The sequence below is a fragment of the Haliaeetus albicilla genome, chromosome 20 (genome assembly GCF_947461875.1).
Source record: "Haliaeetus albicilla chromosome 20, bHalAlb1.1, whole genome shotgun sequence".
Lineage (NCBI taxonomy): Eukaryota > Metazoa > Chordata > Aves > Accipitriformes > Accipitridae > Haliaeetus > Haliaeetus albicilla.
In genome coordinates, this window is record NC_091502.1 from 2,850,726 (window position 1) to 2,876,179 (window position 25,454).

General features: G+C 43.8%; 1 protein-coding gene across 3 annotated transcripts in view; it reads left to right on the forward strand.

Moving 5' to 3' along the window:
- The window catches only part of STARD13 (StAR related lipid transfer domain containing 13), a 302,653-nt gene continuing 277,199 nt past the window's right edge, over positions 1–25,454 (forward strand). Inside the window, exon 1 of one of the 3 annotated variants that reach the window (XM_069808019.1) lies at positions 1–146. The gene's annotated coding sequence lies outside the window, so the exon portion shown is untranslated. Of the gene's footprint in view, positions 147–742; positions 1,640–25,454 lie in introns of those variants that run through there. The other 2 variants (XM_069808018.1, XM_069808020.1) reach the window with 2 other exon arrangements.

Below are 25,454 nucleotides of genomic sequence, written 5' to 3' on the forward strand. Positions count from 1 at the left end.
GGAGAGTTATTTCCTGCTTGGGGCGTGCTGGCCCCAGCCTCTGGAAATGGGAAATTCCACCCTGAAACCGGCGGGAACTTATTTCACTGACCGAAGTCCGTCCCATCTCAGTGTCTTTCTGCGGGAATTTTTCCTCTGAGAAACCGGTGGGTCCTGGGGGTGGAAAAAGGAGCTTTGTCAAAGTTTTTAACTAGCCTGATTATATCCACCATAGGAAAAGCATTGTAAAATGAGCCTTTAGTGAGTTACTAACCTACTAAGCTAGAATTTAGAAGCAAAATTAATTTAATTAAACCAGCAAGTTATTCACAGACTAGAGCTAGCAGTTTTTATTACAGCCAGTCCGCTCTAGCCTCCACCCCGTCTGAAAAAGTAAGGCTATTTGATCAAATAAAGCTGCTACTCTGAGTTAATAAAGCCAGCACTGAGATTATGAGAGATGCGAGACTGGAAGACCTTTAGGTCTCGTACTTCAGCTGGAAAAGGCACGGCTTTTGCACTGGTGTGTTTCCCTTCCCAGCATGTTGTGACTTGCAAGTATGCTTCCAGGAGTGAAAACAAATCTGTTTTGTTAGTTCATCACGCTCACTTATGTACAGTCTGATTTTTGACTTCGTGTGCTGTGTTACTGCTGCACTTTCAACCTGTGTTAACGTACGCACATTTTTCTCACCCCCGGTTCTGTGCGAGGGCTGAGCACGCAGCAAGCTGGGAAGCTGTGGGCGTATGTCTCTAAATACGGTTTCTGAGCAGTTTGAATTTAAATGTCGTCAGGTTAAACAGATGCAAGAAGAAAATGACCTCTCTGACTGACAGGCACGGAGCAAAGCGGCGCGCAGGGAGCTTGCCCGGCAGAGCCGGGCAGCTGCGGCGGAGGCAGAGGAGGAGCAGGGAGCCCGTGGGCAGCCGGCCGTGCGGTGAGGGAAGAGCTTGAGCTTTCGGGGAAAGGGAGGAAAACCCAGGCGAGGCTGAGCTGCCCGGTCCAGAGCGCTGCCAGCCTCCCTGTTACGAGGGGCTGGCGATGCCCAGGACTTTTCCAAAGGCATGGGTTTGCAGGGAGGAGGTTTGGAACGAAAAGCTGTAAATAGAGTTAGAATAGCAACTAGGAGAAAAAGTGAAGAAGCATTTAATACAATGGTAAATTAGATTATTTTAATTAAAACAGTAAAGAATAAGGCCAAAAGGAGCAAGCCACAGTTCTCGCCCTCAGACGCTGCTGTCCTCACGGCTGGTTTTGCAGGACCAGTCTGCAAAAGGCTCTGCCTTTGCTCCTGCGGCCAAGGTCGTGCTCCCCCACCAGCCCTCCCTCTCGCCTCCCGCGGCTGGGTTCAGGACGGGGCAGCCCTGGCTGAGGTGCCCCCGGAGCCGTGTTTCGCTGACCCCCGCGTTCGCCTGGCACCCGGGCCCCACAGAGCAGATGCTGCCCGAGCGAGCGGCTTTCCACATGTGCTCCCAAGGTCTTCCGATTGGCGTGCTCCGCAGAAGGGGCTGGTCCTTGAAGTCAGCTCCTGTGCCTGTGACAGATGATATTTTTCTGCAAGAAAACAAAACCAGGATATCTGATGGACTGCATTATCTTTCCAGACAGCATGGAGCTACAGCTGCAAAGCAAGAAGTTTTATGCTTAGACTTCAAAACTGTGAGTGGAATTTAAACAGCAGCTTTAAACGCCTACTTTTTTTTTCTTTTTTTTTTTTTTGTGTGTGTGTGTGCAACTTTGCATGAAGTATATATATCTGCATAATAACTTTTCATTATCAAGCAAGCTGTTGCAAATTCTCGTAAGATGAAATAATTATTGCTTTGGAAAACTTCACAAAGCATTAACTGCATTTGCGGCTGGACTAGTAAATGTGTACTGAGGAGGAGGAGGATGCTCTTTTCAGTGAATGCAATTAGTCTAGCTGGAAATGGTTTCAAATTATCTTTTCCACTGGAAAATGTGGTTGAGCAGGACTAGTTTTGCAGAGGGAGAATCTCCTTGGAGTTATCAGCAAATGTCAGGCTGGTCTGTGTGTCTTTGTCACAGGCGTCATTTGATGTTTGCTTGTGTATGGAGAAGGATTAGGTTAAAACCTGCTGTTACCATTATGTGGCACTGTGCTCATTAGATGAAAAATCTGTTGGTACCAGGTGTTAGCAAGCTGGCCAGTTAATGATGATTGCAGAAAATTAGTTTCAGTGAGTATTGTCTGCTATGATGCAGATTTATAGAAATAATTTTAACAGATATATAGCACTTACTAGTGCACAGGAAGATCATTCTTGTAGCCGAAACATTAATAACCTACTCTTTCTTGCATGTGTTTCAATAGGAATAATGAAGTGGTTTTCCATGGGAGAGCTCTAGGGGCTAATACCCAGGTCAGGAGTGCAAACCTGAGTAGGCAGTTTGCAACTCCAGGTTTGTGATATTTTCACTTTCCTATGGGAACTGTCCAGGATGGTCTAGGACGACCTCTGTCATCCTAGGATGTTATTTTATATACAGTCTTGAGTGAAAAGAGCTGTGTGTTGGAACTTTTCTAGTTTTTTCTAAATGTTAGTAACAGCTGAGATACATGCTATAAAAAAAAAAAAAAATTGTTTCAAATCCTGTCTGGATTGTTCCACAGGTCTCTCTAGCTATCCAAAACAATCCAACACCCTTCCCAATTTAATATACATTTTCCTTAGAAAGCAAGCAACTTCATGTTTCAGTGCCTTGGCAAGTACATTGCATCAGTTTATATTTTTATGTTCTGGTGGACCCAAGTGAAATCCAAAGGTGATATGAAAAGAAAAATCAGTGGCATGTTATTGCTAAGTAGGTATGGCAGAAACCCCATCCCTGGTGGATCCACCACCACTCTTTCTCCATCTGGGCACCTCCAGATCACAACACAAAGAGCATCCAGATGAGGTGTGGGCATACAAGTGCATTTCTGCTGAATTAGTTAACGCATAACATGGGATGTATACCAACTTTGTACAACTGGCAAAGGGGCAACTCAGTCCATTGCCTGGTACAAAGTAAATGTCAATATTTCTTCAACAAATGAACTGCTAGAGTAAATCTATACCATTTTACTACGCCTACATCATTGGTTGCAGAGTTTTCGTTACAGCGCTGGAATCTCTAAGGTCAAATTTACAGTATCATCAAGCTATGGCCTGAGTTAATGTATACTCATTGGAAATAATACAGTGATGATAAATTTCCCTTACCTTCATTCCTTTCGTCTGTCTTTTGTTGGTCACTACAGCAGGGACACCCTAGATTTGTCCAGCAGAGCAAAACACAGAGTTTTTACCCAAAAGTTTGGGGTTTTTACACACTGCTTTACCCAGAGCTGAATTTGGCACTGACAGAAAAATGTTCCCACAGAGAAAATCAGGAAATTCAATATATTTCAGCCAGAGAGGCCTTCTTCATTTATGTGGAGGAAATCCTAAATTGAAGATGTCTTAACCCAAACTGCTAATAAATATATAATGAATTAGTGTTCTGTGTTGAAGAAATTGCAATATTTTAATTTCAATAATGTTAAAATCAATCAATTTTCTTTCCACTTTCTTTCCATTTTCTAAAATAGCAAATGAGGGTTAAAAAAATCTAGGCACATACAGAAATGCTTTTCGTGGCCTGTCTTTTAAATGCTAATAAAGTCCATAAACTACAGGGCCTCTATAATCCTTATAATGCAAAATGTTTCCTCTTCATGTGACATGCTCTGGTTCTTCTTGTTCCCTTAATTTGGCAGTCTTTTCTCTATTAGATATTGCTACCTAGATAGAATGGGCCAGATTCTCAGCTAGGCAAGCGTGAATAAAGAATAACTTCATTGAAGTCAATGACATGACCCTGGATTCATTCCAGGGTGACCGGAGTTGGAATGTGGCTCCACACATGGAGCTGGCATGCCTGCCAGGCTGGGCGAGGAGCTGAAGGAAGAGCTACTGCAGTTGTGCATGTTGCTAGCAGAAGGATGGCTGTGGTCCTGCCAGCTTCCAGTCACGCTCTCACCTGCAGCTTCTTCCAAAAGAAAAGATTAAACAGCACAATCTTACGTCTATTCCACCAGCTTCAGTAATGTCTCTTCAAACTATGCATGGTTTTGCAGAAAGGTGCTAAATCCAACTACTTGCCGTCGTACTTTATCTAACCCTTTGACATATACCTCAAGCAGCAAAGTGCGTGTGTTACTCTATCTTCTTTCCTCCTGCTCAGAAAGATTTTAGGTTTTCTTTGATAACTTTTAGGTTTATGTTGTTCTTTACTGCTGACGTTGTTTTAGGAAGCTTGGTTCCTTGCTGTGAAAGTACTGCTCTCTGTGATACTCTGCGACCTCCTGGAAGCTGCTTCCCCATTCCTAGAGAAAGTTCTGTTTCCGCCTCTGTTTTGTGATGATAACCATGCTGTTCCCATGGCCACCTCCCCAGCAAAATAACTCCCAGGTCTTTGTCGTGGAGAGACTAATGGGATTATTTTGTTACTATAGGTGGGGCTTCCTTACGACTGCTTTGATTTCCCTGTTCCACATGCTGGGATAGTCCAGAGCTGCTGCCCTAAAGAGAGGAGAGGTTTTGTGGGGGTATCTGCCGACTCTGTCCTGTCTCCTGAAATTCATCCCAAAGGCAGAAGTTGGTTGTGTTTCAGACGGGAAAGCTAGCTCCTACTGCTATTGCTGGTCAGAAATGGCTGGTTTACACCTCTCTTGCTGCAGCTAAAGAAGGGAATTCTGTGATATTTTTACCAATAGCAATTCATCTCTGCTATTTGGAAATGCCAAAGCTACAAAAGGATCATAAGGGGAGGACTCCGCATAGGGTCTGGGGTGAGGCTGGTTTCCTGGTTACTCTGAACAGGAGACAAAAACATGGTATGTTCAGATTTTAAGGAGTTCATTGTAAGTGCTACCTGCTGTGTGGATTTCCAGGGACACTCAAGTCTCTAAACATTCAGCATCACTGAGAAAAAACCACCAACAAAGCCAACAGGCAGAGGGGTGCTTGTTCTTCTTTGGTGCTTCACAAGTTCCCAGAATGAAGTGTGCTCATATCTACCATTGAAGTGGGGATTAGATGAAGCTAAGGCTCAGCTGAACTGTAGCTAAAATAGTTTCTTTTGAAGTACTTTTTATCATTACTCAGATACTTTTGTGCTGTGTAGGCATGGTCTGAACAACAGCACTCTATTAGTCCAAAATAACTTACTAAATTCTGTCTGTATGGGCACAAGGTTTACCTGTAACACAAAATATTCCTATGATGTATGCAGCCTAATTACAAAACTCTTATAAAGGTTTATAATATTTTATCAAAACTTTAAACTTTTATAAAATCTTACCTTTTATAAGTATTTAGGATTCTGTTGCATCTGGTGCTGATGACGAGAATGTATCACAGGCTGTTGTTTTGGAATAAGTAGTTCCACTAGGAAACTAAAAAAATGTGCCTGATATTTTTGTTTTTAAAGTTAGTATTCTGCTTCCACATAAGCATTTGTGAGATGAGGATATTTGTTGTGCAATTAGTCAACGAGGGTTATGAAAGGGATCAAGCAGAAGAAGAGAGCAGTGGCTTAGAACACACAAGAGTCCGCAAATTCAAGAAGGTTTGTGGACTTAAGAGATAACACCTTGGCTGCAACACTGCTAATATCACTGTTTTTTCAGGCCTGAGAAGTATCACACTATAATCTCATAAAATCTTTGTGAAATTGGGGCCTTTGAGTCACCTGAGAGAAGCTGTCCAGAAGCAATGTGTGAAAGGAAGGGAGTTGCAGGGCAAAGGAAAGCACTGAAAAAACAGACTCGTGCTAATACTACACAAATGCTTCTTGAAGCTGAAAATGAGAAAGTACAAAAGCTGGCAAGGGGAAAGATGAGGGTATGAGTAAGAGTCATGTACCGCTGATGTTGTTTTTTACCCTTTGTGCTATGTGTTTCGTGCCTTAGGGTGAATGAATAATACTGTTTTGAAGACAAATTAAGTTCCCTTAATTAATGCATAATACATTGTTTTGAAGACAAATTAAATTACCTTAACTAAATTGCTGGTTGTGGGTTCTCAGAGAAAAGGTGTATCCATGTGTCAAAGGTAGGTGCATCATTTGGGTTCACACACTCACAAGGGGGATATGCAGGGCAGGAGGGAGGTGCACTGCTGAGCAACCCAAACCACGAGTTCTCCGGCTCTATCCAGAAAAATTAGAGGTATCCCGAACGCAGTGGATCCCCAAACCTTTACAGCCACAACTGGGTTTTTCAACATTTAAACCCCAGCTGTTTCAGTGCCACTGCATTATGAAATTACAGCAGTGTGAATGGCATATCTGGTCGTCACAAAACCCCCACCTTTTTCAACAGTTTACGTATCATACAGAATCAGCAACTGGTATGGTTTAAGTTATCTCTGTCCCTCTATGAATAAAGGGCTAAGAACCCTTTCCCTGGCATATTATTGTAGTGACACAAATGGAGGAATTAAGTATCTATTAAACAGGGGGCATTTAAACACCTAAGTTGTGAGTAAACCAGTGGGACTGACTCTAATATTTCAGAGTTTAGCTAAGAAAAAAAAGTCTGAAAATAATTTTGGATATTGTCTGTCATCGTCTCAAGCTGAAACTTTAAAAATTGCAATCCATATCTTTATACCTTGATACATACCTTTATATCTTTACACTTACCTTCATGTCTTCATACCTATCTTTATTAACCAGGAGAATTTAGGCCCACCTAATTCTAATTCTTGGAAACAAATGTGGATTTACCTTTTGTGCAAGGTAGGAGTCTAGCCTTGACGTTAACCAAGAAAATGCATCTCAAAAGAAAATCCAGGCAACTGAAATGGAAAATAATTAAAGGCAACATAATCATTCATGATTTTTAAGCACTTTGTGAAGTTTTTAATGGGTGGCTGGAGCAGAGTCCAGTTTTGGGTTGAGCAGTGTTGCAAATCCACCAAACCTAACGGGAACAGAAATAACATATAATTAAGGTGCCCTCAAACACTTTGTAAACTTTTCAGAGAACTCCCTCCTGTGTAATTTCTGCCTTTGAAACATTCTGCACCAAAGCACAGCAACAGCAACCACACACAGCTCAGGTTGGGGAGGAAAGATAAAGATACTCTGCCCCTTGTTGTATCAAGAGAGCAATATCAGAAAGGAGGACTGTGACTATATTTGCTGGAATTTGGTGGGGGTTAAAACTTAAAACATTGCAAAATGCCATGAGAGCTGTGATGCCAACAGAGGATCAGGATATCAGTATCAGCATAGTCCGACATGCCTGAACACAAGTATCAGTGTTGAGGATGCCTGCGCTGTTGGTATTTCATCATTTTAATTGCAATAATACCTAGAGGTTAAGCTCTGCTGCGCCAGCTGCACATAGTCCATGTACATCTACATGATGTGTCTGCACTCCGCAGGTTCTGCTCTACTCACGAAAAAATATGCATTACCTCAACTTCGAGGTGGTTTAAGCAACCCTGCTTGGCTGCAGGGCAGAGGTAGGTTATAACTCTGCCCCCTCGCAGTGCTAAATTTGAGGCCTCGCTTGAACGCTGCATTTTCCAAAGGCCTTTCCACTATTTCCCTGGAGGGAAGAGAAAATTTTACTCTCTCTGTCAGGAATACGTGGGCATGAATCCTTGCAGGCTGAGGAGTGACAGCACCGCATCCTGCCATGTCCGCAGCAAGTGCCTTCACCCCAAGAGCATTGCGCAGGCTGCAGGATGCTGCTCCCTCCCACGCCAGCCCTGATTTTAGCGCAAGGTGGGTGCTTCAGCACTCCTTCCTGAAGCAGCTTCTCAGGCACGGTGGAAGAGCGCTGCTTTGTCCCTTGGGCACTGTTGCACTCCATTACCCCATCACCCCTCTAAGGAACCCAGGCACCAAACTTCAGCACCCTAAATTACGCTGCTAGGATCAGGAGCTGTGGTGCCTGCAGTGGGTATCCAAATCAGGCGTGCTAAAATTCACCCAGAATTTCCAAGGAAGTAACTAACAATAACATTCCTCCTCATTTTTTTGGCTCTTGCTATCCCCATCCCAACATGGATTAAACAAACATACAGATGTTAGCAGAAGGGGATGCCAAAGAGTAGGATGTTTTACGTAGATTATTTGCACGCACAGCTGATGTGTAGTCAGGAGCAGTGATTTCAAATGCTGCTGGCTTGGCTGCCCAGTACTAAAGCAGAGAGGAGCATGGCTCTTCCAGGTCCTCAATACAATTTTCTGCAACATTGAAGACGGCAGTCTGTAAGTGATGTATCTACTCTTCATTGCTGCTCTCCATTGGGGTACAGACCTTGGGATGTATGCACGGTCCCTTTATTACTTTTTGAAGTTGACTTCCATTTACTTTTTCCCCCAAACCTTAAATTGCCAAATGCTTCTGAGAAACATCTCCATAGAGTTGGGATGCTGCTCCATACCCTTTGCAAACGTAAATTAACTAATCTAGCAGGAGTAATTGACAGAAAAGTAATTTCCCTTTATCATGACAAACAGTATTGCAGTATGAGAGTAATGACTACAATTTAAGCAGCTATGAATTGTGCATTAGGGAGCTCTAGGCCTGAATATTGCTCACAATGAAATTTAAATTGCATTTTTTTTTTGCATCTAGCTGTTTATAAATAACACTGCAGTTACAACCACAATAGTAATTTTTGTCACCAATTTCTTAACGTTACTGACTGTAGAAATAAAAGATCTAGCTAACTGGTGGTCAGTGCAGTAAAGAGAGGTTAAAATACTCTTTATTACACTCAAACTTCACTAGAAATGGGAACAAACTGAAACCCTAGATGCAAGCACAGCATGAAGTGTAAGTGCCTTGAAAACCTAAGCAAACATTTAGCAGCTAGGATCTCTTTCAATGCCTGGTAATACAAGGAAAAAAAAAAAAGGACGCAAGGCTCCTTGAACTCTGTCATATAAATTGAGATTTTGATACAAATTTCTGGCTTGGACCTAACTCTCAGCCTACCTGGCAACCATATTTAGATGCAGAAGAATAAGTAGTTTAGGATGTATTGTAGTAGCCTCCAAACCTGCTGGATCCTGCACACCCAAGTACTTGCACAGGTGCGCTGTAAGCTCTACAGCTTTCAGTCATTTGCAATGCACTCCGTGCTTCATCCATGGTGCAACAACCCCCTCTGAGTGTGCAGGCATCCCACACACACGCTGCTGAAGTCCTTTACAGTTAGTTTGTGAGACTGATCTTCCTGCGAATAGGGGATAACTAAGGGACAGTCCTGCTCGTGGTTTTGATATGGCTATTCTTACAACTCATCAGCATGGCCAAGTACACCAGTAATCCTCTCTTGACCATGGCAGATCTTCTGGGAGGGTTGGAGCTCAGGGTCTGGCACCCGTTCTTTACGTGTGTTTTGCTATGTGCGGACGTGAAATCTGTGATGGCATTTCTTAACAACATCGGAGCAGGATAAGCTGCCCACTCAGCTGTAGTCACAGCCATCTCCACGCTATGGGGTGAGCATATGTTGTCCTTTACCCCACGGATGGCGATGCTGGAGCCGCAGGTGGTAGAGGCAACCACATCTGTAGCAGGACAGTGCTAGTCTTCAGCACTCTTCCTCCAGCCCAGGTGCCGTACGCATATACCCAGAAACTCTCTGCTTCTTGGAAATGCTTTGTCTGAGAAACGCAGTGCTACCCAAATGGTAGGAGAGGAATGCGATAACGTGTTTTCTTTGTATATATTTAAAATATCTTGTATTGCTCTACAGTTGAGCTATTGCCCTCTAATTTCTCACTGTTTTTACGATAGGAATGAGTCCTCAAGACAGGGCTTCAAAGAGGAAAAAGAGTGTGTTGAGGCAGGGGGTGCGGTTGGTAAAGCAGACATAGGAGATGACATCGAGAAATGCAAAACAAAGCAGACACAGGCATTGCTGTATGATGTGTGTTGGCTCAACTAAATGGAAATGAGCATCTATTACATTTTTATAAACCAGGCAAAAATAATCATAGGTAGAGATAAACTAGCTTCAGTGTAAATACAAGCTCTGCTGCACGGTCCTCTGTGATAATGGGATAATTTACTGATACAAATAACTTTTTTGCTGCAGTCTGTGAATTACTAGCATAGCTGTGTATGCAAGTTGTAAAAAAATAACCTGGTTTTCTAATGGCCCTTACAGGGAAGGAGTAAAGGATCTAAAAGATCAGTGGAAAAAAAGACAGGCTGAAATAGCAACAGAGGCAAATGAATAATTTTGTGCATGCAGGACTCTTCAGTAGTTTTTTTTGCAAGCATCCCTAACACTGTTTTCTGTTCCTCTGACCCTTTCTTACCATTCTGTAACTTTAGAGAGATACAGATATCACAACTGTCTAATGCCTGTGAAGGAGCCAAGGAAATAAACAACCTAAAAATGCAGATCTCTGTGCTGCCAAAAAAAGCATAAGATCATGATTAATGGAAGAAATAGTTTCATGTGACAGCTGGTGAGAATTTACCTTGAAAGAAGGAATATTCACTCTGAAAACATACACCTTGAAAGCGGTTGTAATTGAAAGCCACTACAGTAGAGCAAACTGGAAACCTTTTAATAGTGGTTAAAATATTTTCTCTTTAACTGAGACCTGCATGTTAGCTTCAGTGTAAGAATAAATATTTTGAGTCAAGGATTTTTTGATAGAAATCTATAATTACCTTTGCAATATTGCTGGTATCCATCTACTTAGCAAAGACTCTGACTTTATTAGCTATTTAATCATCTGAAATACTCTATTACCAAATGCTCAGGGAGAACAATGTCTCTGTCAGATTCTGCAGCTGTTGGGTTGTGTGTTTAATAACCTGTTATATTTCAGATGCTGTAGAAATTAGTCACTGAAACTTTTCTTCTTTTAATCAATCCCCAGATTAAAGATATGGCCAAACTAAATCTTTCTTTGAAGCTAGCTTCACAGAGTTTTCATCCTCACCTAAGATTTAGATTACCTCAAGGTCTCTGTCAGCAATCTGTGTTCCTCCAAAATGTTTAGAAAGGTGTGATTTTAAGGTCACATCTTTGTGTGTGTGGCGGCTGATGGGGACTCTGCCCCAACCTCAGCAGCAGCAGGGACAGAGAACTCCAGAGCCGCAGCACCCGGACAGGATCTGGCCAGCAATCCTATCTGATGATGAACCTCCAAACTGCCAAGATAACGATGGAAATAAGGCCACACCTGCCCGTGGGGATGCTGCTCTGATGTAAATGGGAGTGATTGACTCCGAGTCCCTCTCCCCCTTTCTCCATGAGGCTGGAGGCAGCCTCAGGCAATGTGACTGTGACCTTGGGGAATATTATTCTCCAAGCTCTCGCTAGCTTCATGTCGTCCCTCCAGGAGACACTACAGGGACAGAACTGCAATGGGAAAGTCTGCAGAAGTTTGGCAGGGCTTAGAAAGCATGCAAAAATGTTAGAGATCATGTGCCTGATTCTCCTGGTAGAGCTGCACCCATAAGTAAATCCCACATCTCTTCTTTTCTGCACGCGAGGTGTCTCTGGCTGGCCTTTGCTAACTATGTTATTTGGCTAACAGCTCTAGGGCTGAGTCAGTGTCAACAGCTTGTAGAGCCGAGACAGCCAAGAAAAGCCTGCTGAGGACCCCAAGCCTTGTAGGCCAGTGCGATAAAGAAAGAGAAACACTGGGATTCAGAACAGGGAGGGCAACTAATACTGGTCTTCATTTAAAATACCAAATTATACAGCTGAGGAATGAAATAACGTAGTATCTAATTTGTTCCTCTGCCACTGCCATTTTCTCCGTTGCATTCCTTTGCCATGAGTTCAGCCTGTATCATCTCCCCCCGGTGCTGATCCCAGATTAAGCTGGCTGAAAGGCATGGAGTACGAGGGAAAATGCTGCTTTTCATAGATTGCAAACCAAGACCACTTAGTGGGTTTCCCAAGCGTTAGCACTCCAGGGACAAGAGATTTGGCTTACAGCTGGTCAGGGAAGGTTGTGCAGCTGCCTGGAGGTGGGAAAACAAAACGGTGTTTTTATTTTTACGTTGTTAACGAGAGATCAGGGTGGGTCTCTACAGCTGGAAAGACAAAGGGCAAATGGAAGTCAGGGCTATTACACAGATTCAACAGATGTCTCCTAGCCTTCCTGGAGATGATGGTAATGAGAGCAGATAGTCCCTAGCCCTGCCCATAGCGAAGACTTTCTATGGTAGGAGGACTTTTCTTCACGGTGCAGTGACTGCACTGACAGTCAGATGGCTTCACAGCCCCACCTTGCTTCAAACTTACCTGCACTGACGGTTGGTGAGATGAGATGGCAACAAAAAATAACAGGTAGAAGTGGAAGAAGTAGAAAGTAGAAAGAAGAAGTAGAAATAAAAGTCCACATTCACCTAACCACTGTCACATGAGCATGGGATGCAAGGCACCACAACGGAAGTAGGTTTCAAGGAGAGATTTTGAAGATGAGTTTACTATGTTAACTATGTTAAAAATTAAAAGTTAACTATATTTAAAGTTTTTAACTATATTAAAAACTATGTTTAAGGCTTACTAGGGAAGGAAAGCAAGAGAGGCAGATGATAGATTGGAATTTGAATCTGCTGCTGTTAGCTGGGCAAAGTGAGGAACAGTCAGTCTCGTAAGCTGTAAGATTTGACAGAAAAGGTGAGCTCAAAGGGGAGGACCTCGCAGGGAAGACCACAAGTCTGTGTCTGTGAGGAGGATGAGAGAGGATGACAAGTTGATCTTCTGAAACCAGGATGCAAAGAGCTTTGTTTTGTATGGATTTAAATAAGGTAGTTCAGAGGGTGTCTGAATATTGCAGCCTTACGTTACCAGGATCTGGCCTTCACAGAGCAACATGCAAGCGTAGTCAGCCTAGAGAGAGGGCCCTTTTGGTGGTGCTTCGTGGGCTGTTGCATTGTCACAGCAGAAGTAAAATGAAGGACAAGAATGTCCAAGCGATGTTTTAGTGGCATTGCATCTAACGTTAAGCGTGTCAGTAGCCCCCTTACATTATACTGAAGGGCAGTCCAAATTATTTTAATTACTTTCTTTCGGAAGACTGATGCGCCTTTTGCCTTCAGGTAATGTCCAGCCTTCCCAAGTCTGGTTCCTGCACATTCTCAAAACTTCTGTTTTCTGTCCGGCCTTCCAGTTGCTTGAACGTTTTTTCTGCTTTTCTTCCTCTGCATCTTTTTCTATGCTGGCCTTTCTTGGTGCCTAATGCATGCGTTATCATACTGACTATGGCATATTCTCTGAATTCAAATTCTTCTTTAAAGCATTTTACTACGAGGTAGCTCTCCAGGGAAAACTGCCTCTTATTTGTTTCATTTATCCCAAAGCACATCCTCATCCAGGTTCGAGCTCATGTGTTTCACATCCCCTTTATTTGATGTCACTTCTCAGCCCTTCACACTTTTCTCCTTCCTGCTCCTTTGTTTTGATTCTCTGTGTTCATCTGATTTACGCTGTCAGCTCTGCCAAAGCTATTTGGCCCAATTCTCATGCTAATTATGGAGATTTACTTCACAAAGATGGAGTAAGAGGTGTTATTCTGGTGTTCCTGATACACCAGGATCTGAATCTGATTTATTTCTTTCAATAGCATGCATGATTTTGGCAATATTATTCAATAATAACCTGCTTTCATTTAGAGTACTCAATACCAAATTTAAAATTCTGATGAATTCTGAAAAAAATCCTTCTTATTGTAATTGTCTGTCTAGCAAATGATGTCACTTGGCAAACAGGAGTCGCTAAAGAAGCTCCTCACAATACAGTCATAACTGGGAGGAATACAGAGAAATTGTCCGAGCAGCCAGGGATCAGGTTAGGAAAGCTAAAACCCTGGCAGAATGAAATCTGGCCAGGGACGTCAAGGGCAACAACAAAAGCTTCTATAGGTACATTGGTGATAAAAGGAAGACTAGGGAAAATGTGGCCCCTCTACAGAAGGAAATGGGAGACCTGGTTACCTGGGACATGGAGAAGGCTGAGGTACTCAACGACTTTTTTGCCTCAGTCTTCACCGGCAAGTGCTCCAGCTACACTGCCCAAGTCGCAGAAGGCAAAGGCAGAGACTGGGGAACTGCCCAGCGTAGGAGAAGATCAGGTTTGGGACCATCTAAGGAACCTGAAGGTGCACAAGTCCATGGGACCTGATGAGATGCTTCTGTGTGTCCTGTGGGAACTGGTAGATGAGGTGGCTAAGCCACTATCCATCATATCTGAGAAGTCATGGCAGTCCGAGGAGGTTCCCACTGACTGGAAAAGGGGAAACATAACCTGCATTTTTAAAAACGGAAAAAAGGAAGACCCAGGGAACTACAGGCCAGTCAGTCTCACCTCTGTGCCTGGCAAGATCATGGAGCAGATCCTCCTGGAAACTATGCTAAGGCACATGGGAAATAAGGATGTGATTAGTGACAGCCAACATGGCTTCACTAAGGACAAATCGTGTCTGACAAATTTGGTGGCCTTCTATGATGGGATTGCAGCGTTGGTGGATAAGGGAAGAGCAACAGATGTCATCTAACTGGACTTGTGCAAAGCATTTGGCACTGTCCTGCATGACATCCTTGTCTCTAAATTGGAGACACATGGATTTGACAGATGGACCACTTGGTGGATAAGGAATTGGCTGGATGGTCGCACTCAAGGAGTTGCAGTCAACAGCTCAATGTCCAAGTGGAGAGCAGTGACAAGCGGTGTTCCTCAGGAGTCAGTACTGGGACCGGCGCTGTTTAACATCTTTGTTGGTGACATGGACAGTGGGATTGAGTGCACCCTCAGCAAGTTTGCTGACAACACCAAGCTTTGTAGCGCGGTTGACACACTGGAGGGAAGGGATGCCATCCAGAGCGACCTGGACAGGCTTGAGAGGTGGGCCTGTGTGAACCTCATGAAGTTCAACAAGGCCAAGTGCAAGGTCCTGCACATGGCTCAGGGCAATCCCAAGCACAAATACAGGCTGGGCAGAGAATGGATTGAGAGCAGCCCTGCGGAGAAGAACTTGGGGGTGTTGGTTGATGAGAAGTTCAACATGACCCAGCAACATGTGCTTCCAGCCCAGAAAGCCAACTATTTTCTGGGCTGCATCAAAAGAAGCGTGACCAGCAGGTCGAGGGAGGTGATTCTCCATCTCTGCTTTGGTGAGACCCCACTTAGAGTACTGTGTTCAGCTCTGGGGCCCCCACCATAAGGAGGACATGGACCTCTTGAAGCAAGTCCAGAGGAGGGCCACAAAGATTATCAGGGGGCTGGAGCACCTCTCCTATGAAGATAGGCTAAGAGAGTTGGGGTTGTTCAGCCTGGAGAAGAGAAGGCTCCAGGCAGACCTTATAGCAGCCTTCCAGTACCTAATGGGAGCCTACAAGAAAGCCAGGGAGGAACTTTTTACAAGGGCAGGTAGTGACAGGACAAGGGGTAATGGCTTTAAACTGAGGGAGGGTAGATTTAGATTAGATGTAAGGAAGAAGTTTTTCACTGTGAGGGTGGTGAGGCACTGAAACAGGTTGCCCAGAGAAGTTGTGGCTGCCCCATCCTTGGCAGTGTTCAAGGCCAGGTTGGATGGGGCTTTGAGCAACCTGGTCTAGTGGAAGGTGTCCCTGCCCATGGCAGGGGGGTTGGAACTAGGTGATCTTTAAGGTCCCTTCCAACCCAAATCATTCTATGATTCTATGATTAAGATGGTATTCCCTGTTGTTTAAGCCATAAAACCAATGTGACAGACAGGCTAGCCTTCACCAGCCTACAGCAGGGAAGTCTAAATTTCTTTTGAAACATTTAAAATTATTTTGAAACTTCTGATCTCAGGAATAAGGAGGAGGCTGGTCATTGTTACCTGGAAGATGCAAAGCTACAGGGAGGAATAGCATAAATCCTTCAGTCCATCAAGAACAAAATAGTTTTCCATTAAATACAGTTTGAACCTTCGCTAGTGCTTCTTTTTCATCTGATACTCAGCTCACCGAAGCTACGTTTTCTCAAAGCATCACACTTTGGCTGAAAACACAGCGTGGCTTCTTGCCAGGTACAATAATTTAAAGATATTTGCATGCTTACTTGACTTGCTTTGAATGGACATATCTGCTGGATTTTGTACCATCAGCTCCTTACATTCCTGCAGTGAACTCTTTCCTGTTACACTCCGGATCTCCCAAGCTCGTTGCCTCTACAGGTTAGGGGACACTGAAAAAATGTGTAACCCTAGAGTCTGATGACAGCTTTTGCAAAGCATGTTGTTGACTGGTGCTGATTTGAGCAACGATGGGTCTGTTGGGGAATTTAGCCGTGTGCCCGGACGCTGCTAGGAATGCCTGCTGGGGAAGCGGTTCTGAGGCCAGTGGTGCCCTTGTGTACATCTGAGCTGACTCACAAGTGGGAGGGAGAGTCTCCAAAGCTGCTGAAATCCCCTGCATGAGATACCCACATGACACAGAGGGGAAAAAGAGAAGAGATACAAAAAAGGGTCTGTAAACCTCCATAAAAGGACAACAAAATATTTTTGCTGAAGCTTGGTTGCCTGCTTGGTGCACTCAGAGCAGCTTGGGGGACTGCAGCACAAAAGCCGTGGATGGGAAGCACCAGCCAACCGTATGTGCACGTTTTCTTGCAGGCTGCACCCTGGTGACCGCCATCGCCTTCTTTTGTGACATATGGCTCAGTCCTTTTCCCAGCCACATCACTGCTGTCAGGAGGTGACATCAATAAAAGAAATCAGCTGTGAACTGACACAGGTATAACACTGACAGATACTAAAAATATTTCAAAGCCATTCAGCATCTCCTCTTTTCTGTGTGGATTCACTTCTTCTGGCCCTTCATGGTCTCCCTGACCTTGCCATGTGTCTGTGAGCTGCTCACACTTCAGCCGTGAGTTATGACAGAAGTTATGGATCTGTGCAGTCCTGTTTTATGATGATGATTTATTGTTTGTATTACAGTCATGCCTAGAGGCCTCAAGCAAGATCAGGGCTTCATCGTGCTAGTCACTGTACAAACATGTATTAGGAGACGGTCCCACTCTCAAAAGATCCCAAACAAAAGGTGGGAGGAGGAAGAGAAACCCAGAGATGTGAAATGTATTCACCAAGGCAACCCAAGGGCAAGTACCAGAGCAGGGAGCAGCAGCGCTCGCGTTCCCTGGCTCCTGCCTGTCCGCGTCCGCACCGGGCTCCACCGTCTGCTGCTCCTCCACGTCCTCCTCGCCAGTGACTGTGCACGTCCCTGCTTCGCCGTGCCTCTGCCCGTGGCCTGAAATCAGGCACGGTGTGCCCGGAGGCACATCTCTGCCTCCTCCATGTGGGTGCTGCAGGTGCACTTGTGCCCGTGCAGATTACTGCTTCTGCTGCGCTTCCGAAATTATTTTCTTCCCGTTGTTTTGTCACCACTGAGCTGAGAGTCGCTGCTACCCACAGAGGTGTTGGTTATCACCTCCAAACTGAGACTGGATGGCCTCATTCCTTTTCAGAGCAAAACAAAACAGGTAACTTACTTAAAATGGTTGCTATCTTACATATCCATCTAAGGTATCTTTGGTGCAACAGCAAGACTGACAACGTACTAAACTGAAAGCACAGAGACATACGATGGATCAGCTCCATCCTACCTCCACTTCTAGGGCTTAGATCTCACTTCTGGCTATGCCTAAACACTACCTTTGCTTTGCCTTTGCAGTACTTAAGGGGTAATTGAAGGGCAATGCTTTTCCTCCTTTTGTGATTGTTATTGCACTTGGCATTATGACCGGAGCTGTTCTCTACATATAAAAGCACAGTTTCCAGAGATTAACCTGAAAGCTGGGCGTGCGGACTAGCATCAGTCCTGTGTTAATATAAATTATACATTGAATATTGCTTTCAATATGTTGTGGACTAACTTTTCTGAGGTGCAAAATTCTATATAGGAAAGAAAAATGAGATGCAGACTTGGCTCAAAGATTTTCAAAGAGGAAAAAACCAGACTGCACTTATGAAAATGCTTGTTTATGCCCTTTAGAAAAACAGGAAAATAAAAATTACTGAGAGAGCTGCTCTGCCTCACACTGCTGATAGGATTACCAGTACAGCAGTCAGGAGTAGGCAGACATGCTGAGATGACATTAGGATGACAGGCAGGTAGTGTATTGAGGGGTCTTAGTGGGCTGTGAGGGCTTACAGGAGACTCTCCAATGCTGTCAAGACCCCGAGCCCTGCTAGAAGCAGCAGAACATGCTGCTCCCAAAGAACCTGGTAAGTGTGAGCTGCATTTAAGGGCAATGGAAACGTTATCACGCCGGCAAGGCCGCTGTCAGAGCCATGCAAGGGGGCAACCTGCCCTTCAATGAGCTTCTGTAATGAGGAGCTCGCCCCAGAGAATGGCACAACTTTTATCTCCAGGCAGATATTCAGCCTGTGTTGCAACATCTGAGCTATCCTGTGGTGCTTTCATGACAGATGCTGACGCCAGCTAAAGACAATATATCCTTTATCAGCTTAATGTTAACACTGCAACTGTGGCAGGTGGGGCCAGGCAGACATTTTCTATCTCCTCAATTAATCTTCAGCGTAGTTCAAGAGCACAGCAAAGAGCTGAATCACAAATACAGCCAGGAGTGTTTGCAAGGTGTAGGAATTCCTCTTTTCCTCTTGGAGCCAGGGAGCATCCAGACTTCCCAGCCCCACCTGCATCTTCCCCAGGCTTGCTTTCTTCTCTCCATAACACAGTTCGGCCTGTGCTGATTATATCTGCATGATACTGTCACCATATAATGCCACAAGGAGTGGAGACGTTCCCCTCAAATGTGTTTAAAAGGAGATTTTTTTACCACTTCATTCTTTTACATGGATGCAAATAATGTCACAGTAAGCAGTCTCTGCATCAAGCCCATTCTCCTGGCAAAGCGGTCCACCGATGCCCGGTTCCTCATCCCTAGTAGGACTTTTGCTGCGGTTTGATTCATTCCCATCCCTCTTTTTTTTTTTTTTTTTTTTTATTATTATTATTCCTTCTGTAAAATGGACGCAGGGGCTGGTGCTGGCCTTCTTCACAGTCAGTCCAACCACTGCCCCGTGCCTCAGCGCAGATGTTACACACTGCTCTATGCACCAATGGAAAAGCAGCCTCAGCCCAAAATGAACGATCAAACAAGTCTGCTCTCACCAAACAGACGTTTTTATGCGTTGTCTCTGTGAACCAGCTATTGGCGATTCCAGCACTTTGGGCTGGTTTCCCTTTCCCTTTGTTGTCAGTAACACGAGGGTGATCTAAGCTTCTTCAAGCACAAGACGCAGAGCAAGTAGGACACGCAGTTTTATGGCACCAGGCTTTGCTACTTCCACGTCTCAGGAAGGAAATCCAGTTCTGATGTGGCAGGTGGACTGTAAAACAGCTTAGCAGCAGGTCCCTCCAGGAAACGTGGCGGAGCTGAGCTGCCTGTGGGGCTCACCTTCAGCGCCTGAAGCTCAGACATGAGGTCTTCCTCCTGGTCAGGGCAGGGGCTGGCCCCTTCTTTGAAAACGCATGGTAAATACAACACCACCAGCAGCACGAAGAGGTTTGGGAATCAAATCGGCATCGGTGATTTTTGCGGAGACATAGCCATAACCAGCTTGGCTGCTGCGCTTCTCGTAGGCTGTTAGCATTTATGGAACAACCCAACACTACAGCGTCAGCCAGTGACGTCTTGCAGACTGGATCACAAGCGTATTCATTGATTGCAGTGGCATTGTTTGTAGGAATAAATATTACACCTGTGAGGTGGAAATGTGTTATTAAAGCCATAAAGATAACATTGCTCCTAAGCGCACAAATTTAGTGCAGTGTCTATTACTGTTAAATGGCAAAATTACAGTTGTAACAATATGGAGATGTAAATGTAATTGTGTATAACATTGTTGTAATCATTAAAATCCATATAAATTTTGCACACTCAAATTAAACACAAGCGACTACTGCTTGACACCTGAAACATGAGCATAATATTCATGCCATATGGTTGGCATTTTCTGTTTCTTATATCTGTCACTCTTCATTCTTGTCAGCTGCTCCCGAGAACTTGCCAGATAATATCTGCGCCATTGCCAAAAATGTCTAACAGCTGGTGTAGTACTGGTTAAACACTCCATAATGTTTCAAACTTTAGTGCTCCCATCTATGCATTAGAGAGCTGGTTCTTGGAGCAGATGTTTAGCTTTGTTTTTAAATTAACTTCAGTCTGCTTTTGTGTGAGTGGTGTGTTCTTATGCTCCATCATGCTGCTGCCTTCTGTGAAATGAATGAGCTCAGCAGCATGCTGGCTTTGACAGCCTTAAAACACATAAACTGGCATGATAAACTGTGTTAAAAATGCACTCTGGTGTCTGCTTCAGTACCTGACATGGGCTCAGGGGTGGACTTAAGCTGCAAAATTATGGAAACCAGTTCAGACCATCTCTTAGCTGAGGTGGTGATATTTTAAATTTTCCCGTGTCCGTGTGATCCTCCTTGCAGCACAGAGATGTGCATCAGCTCAATGCCCTTGGCCACCACTGGCCACCGGAGCCCCTCTGTGATTCAGAAACTGGCACGGAGGGTCCTAAATGCCCAAATGAGTCTCCTGAGGGACCCAAAACATAATGCGGGCTTAAGGCAGAAGCACTGCATGGGCATGGTTTAGAGCTCTGTCCTCCGCAGCCAGGGAGAGGGCAGCAGGGTCCGTACTGGCACCCAGGCTCACACCTGGAGCACAACCCAGGGCCCTATACCCACCTTCAGCTTGCAGGGTTGGAGGCCACTGGTGGAGGACTGGGAGCGGGAGACACATTTTTGACTCTGTAAATACCCTTTAAAACAGTGCTAATGACTAAACCAGGAATTCTCCGACGTCTTCTGTATGGAAATCAGTGTGAACTCTGAACATGCTGAAATCTATGTAGTTGGGTGATTTACATATTAATATTTAAGATGAGCCAGGCACATGAACACCGATGAGTTAAACAAACATCCAATTCCATAAACAATCTGATGTTATGGATAGCATATGCAGTTCCCTTGGGGCTGTGAGTTTAAAAGGCTGATTTACGCCTTTGGAAAAGAGGACTCCTTGCTTTTTCATTTTGCTCTTCTTTTCCTAGAGACAAGGAGTTATCTTACCTTTTGCTCCTTCAGGTTCACTTCCAAATGAAGTCACTACCCAGTTAAAACACTGGGTTGAATTTTGAGATGTTGTGGTGGAGGGCATTTACAGAGAAGCTGCTAAGACATTCTGTCCCCAGACGGCTTTGCAGGGACAAAAACGGGGAGAGAATAGTGCTGAGGAGAGGAGACCTCTGCCCCTCCAGAAGTGGGCAATTTGATCCTGCTAGGCTGCTTTACCTCATGTAGACAATGACCTAGTACGTGTCCTTTTTACACAGAAGCTTTTTAATTTGTGCTACCTTTTGGCATAGGACACCCTTTCTGAACCACAACTCCCCTGTTTTGGCTGCTGTCCAGGTACACAACAAAAAGGTGATGGCTGCCTGAATAGGCTTCCCATCTAACATGAGGCAAGAAAGAGAGGTATGGACCAGCAAAGAGTGCAGGTAAATATATGGGTTCATGCTATAGGCAGTGGTCCTAGCATGCCATCACCAACGGCAGGCTATACACTCCTTTTTGCCATGTGGGATGCATAAAGGTTGGATATTCAGGTAGTGACTTGTGCCTCTCATTTTCCTCTTCTCTGCACGTGCAGACCTACTCAGGGGGAAGAAGTGTAGGCAGAAGAGTTGTGGGCTGCATATATCAGAAAGTAGATTTCCGCAGTTTTTATTCTTTGCAGATGTTCCCGCCCCTGTACTGTATCCCTAGAAATTACCCATTTTGGATAATGGATGGAATTAGATTAGAAACAAGACAAGATGCAATTACTCACTGAGGACGAATTCGATAAACTGGTAAAATGGGGCCTGCAGCTGGGCCTGTCAGTGTCTGGTTTGTGTGCGCATGGAGGAGTCGCAGAGGATTTTATCCTTGGCATTAGCTGTAATAGGATAAACATATTTTCTGTTTATTGTAATATAGCCTCAGTGTCACTTATTCCAGTAAGGCGCTATCCATGTGAAGTCCCTCACTTGAAAAAAACTGTGATTAAAGTGAAAATAAGCTTTGTCTTTGATGAGGAACAAAGAAATTACCTTAGGCCAGAGAACTACATCAGGATGCTCATAATGCCTCTTCAGTGCTGTGGGATCCAGGGCAGGAGCAAACGTCAGCCCACTCATTTCTTGGTCCAGGCTCAGCTCTTTTCCTAAGCAAGTCCTTAAAGCTTTCCCTCACCACCAGCATTTGCAAGTTCATTCCTGAAGTATACAAGCAAATGGGGCAATCTTAATTTGTCTACATGCTTGGTACATCCCTTTAAATGATTTTCTGTTTCTTTAGACATTTGGACACTGTTGAAACTCACGCCATCAGGTTAGTTTAAGGCCACGCAAGAGGTATGACAGAGCTGAGAACACAGATGCTGTTGGGAGGGGTATTGCACTGCTTTTCCTCTCACACATGTTTACTTGTGAATGTGCTCAATGACAGGGTGAGGTTTTGAATTCAGAGGCGAGGAGGGAAAGTGGGAAACTTCTGCTAATCAGTGTTAATGCCTTTGTGTGTGTGTGTGTGTGGTGTGTGTCTGTAGAATCCTTGGACCATTTTGCTGTAAATATTTTATTTTACACACAGTAATTGAGACTAAAGATTCGGCACAATGCTACACGCCTGAAACTGAAGATGTTGGTTATCAAACTACGATGTTCTGCTGCAAAAAGACGACTAAAAAGAATGACATAAGTAGATGTTCCTGGAGGCAAAACATGTAGTACAGTGCAGCTCATTACTTAGTAATGTAGCGCACAAACGTGTGATTGTAATCCATCATTTTTACCACCACCTTGAACAGGATTATAGCCAACTTGTAGGGTCATACAGGTACCTGTAATCCCAGGCAGTAAGTTCCTTTCAGCTCAGGCCATCGCAAATCTGTCATTTGTGGTGTTCCATTTATGTTCTTTAGTTTATGAATGTGAATTAGTTGATGGAAATCATTTCAGTGCAAAGGTAACCAGGCGATGCTTTTGACTGAGTGCCAGCCAGCAGGTCAGGAAAACAGTTTTGTGCTTCTGGCTGTTGATAGGTTTAGCTATGGGACTTTTTTTTTAATGTCTCTGTATTGATATAAGATATATTAACATGAAGTGTCCAAACTCAGCCGTTGCCCTGTCTATCCTTTGTAGAGGTACTTACAGCATTTGAGTTGTCCCTTTCACTTCAACAGGCTAATCAGGTACATAATCAGGTGTGCATAATATTTACAGGGTCAGGGTTTAATTCCTAACAACACTACAAAAGAAAGGCAATGCTAAGCATGATGGTTGTGATGCAAAATTTTTAAATGTTTCTTTTATGTGCTGCTTGGGCCATTAAAGCCGTGTGAATAGACCCCATGGCCAGCACAGCCCAAGAGGCTGCCCTATAGGTCTGACGCAAGATGTCACTTGATGCTGATTGTGGCAAAGCACCCGTGTATATGTAAATCCAACATAGTTTCTAAAGTGAAGAACAGAGAAACAGAAATTTTAAAAATCTGGTTTTCTTTCTGATTTTATTCGTCTCTCCCTCTGTTATGTCGCTATAGCATGTCAATGCCTTCTGCTGATATGGAAATCAGTAGAAGTAGCCAAGTCCTTTGTGTACTGTAGAGGGGGCACCATACTCTGCTTTTGGGAATCACCCTTCTTTTCATTGGGAGTATATCTAAGGCCAGATTTAGAGAGGTTGAAAGGGTGAAATAGTTGTCTATATTGAGCTTCATTTTTATAATGGACTTTATCAAAGATTTTGTAGACTTTTAAATGATTCACTTCTCAGAACTCCTCTTGAGGCTGGTTTAATTCCCTCAGCTTCATATTGTCAGTAGCAATGACTTAAAAGAAAATCAGTCAAAGCAATGCAAATAACTCACTGTGCAAAAAATACAGGGTTCTTTTGGCAACACTTCTCTAAGAAATATTTTGCTGAATTTTAGCGCAGAAAAATACTGTTGTCTATTTAAATTTCTTAAGTAACTTCTAAGGGTTTCTCTTGGCTGACACTTCTTGGCCTTGCCTTAAACTTGGGATTGTTTCACAAGAGACCCAGGGAACACCCACTGATAACAATGTCAAACATTCAATGTATTTACTGAACGTTTCCACTTGCTTGATCATTAAGGCATACTTTGAGTATGAGGTCACCGATGTTGTGTAAGTGTAGAATTTATGGGGTGATTTGAACTATAGGGGAGTCCTGACATGTTTTTGGCAAATACCGTCAGATACCATGGACTGATGCCATTCAGAATTGTAGCTTTGGGATATAATCAGGTTCTAGCATGAACGTTTTGCATTAGAATTCAAATCCTCCGATTACAGAGAAGATGGGAAAAAGGTTATTTAAACAGGCCATACATACACTGTAGGGGTCTTTTAACAGAACACATTTTCTTGTCTGTTGAAACAGATGATTTAAACATTAAGTCTTTTAACAAACAAAAATGAAAATGCAGTTTTAGAAAATCGGAGGATAATGCTTTACCTCTATGTAGCATGCAATCATTGTGCTCTCCTTTTGAATCCTGCGTTTAAGCTGAAGAGAGCACCAGCAGCGTGGGCTGTAACCACGTCTGGGCTTCCTAAACTGTACTCCTGGATGTGCCACCGACTTGCTTGGTAGCCTCATAGAGCCTATTCAAGGCCTGTTTAAAACTCATTTAAATCATGAAAAAATCTTCAATTGGATTTTAGCACCTTTTAGATATAGTGATAATGACTTTGGCTGCCTTAATTTGTCACTTCTCTGCACGTACTGTTGTGAGAATAACCTAAGAATCTGAGCCCTTGAAAGAAACCAAATGGGAACAGGATCTGGATCTATGTAATTGCTGACTTTATCACATACCTGCTGCCTGACTTTGAGTTTTCTGACTCTGTTTTTCCTCCAACCTCTTGTTTTGCATGTTTAAATTTCAAGCTCCTTCAGACAAGGTCCATTTCTCATAAGAGATTTGCAGAATCTGTTGTCTGTGTTCGTGCTGCAAGACAAACAACCAGTGATGGCTGCCGCTCAGGCAGGAGGTTTCGGCCATTCTGTCCCACTTTGTCTAAAACATGTAAATAAAGCCAGTTCTGGTACTGTGCAGATTTTAATCCTTTGCAAAGATTTTAGCCCTTTGACATTAGCCCCACTAATTGGACTTTGTTTCATGACCTGAACTTTTTCCCTTAATATTTTAAAAATCATGTTGTTAGCTGGTTGCCAAGTGTAAGAGACCACAGGCAAATGAACAGCATTTCAGTGTGGGTTCTGGAAGGAAGTACTCTCCTGGTATTGACTTACACTGTATTTGTTCATCCCACCTATAATACAAAGGAAGGAGACAGAATAAAAACCACAGAATGTAGAATAAAAGATAAAAGAAAGGAGTGATTC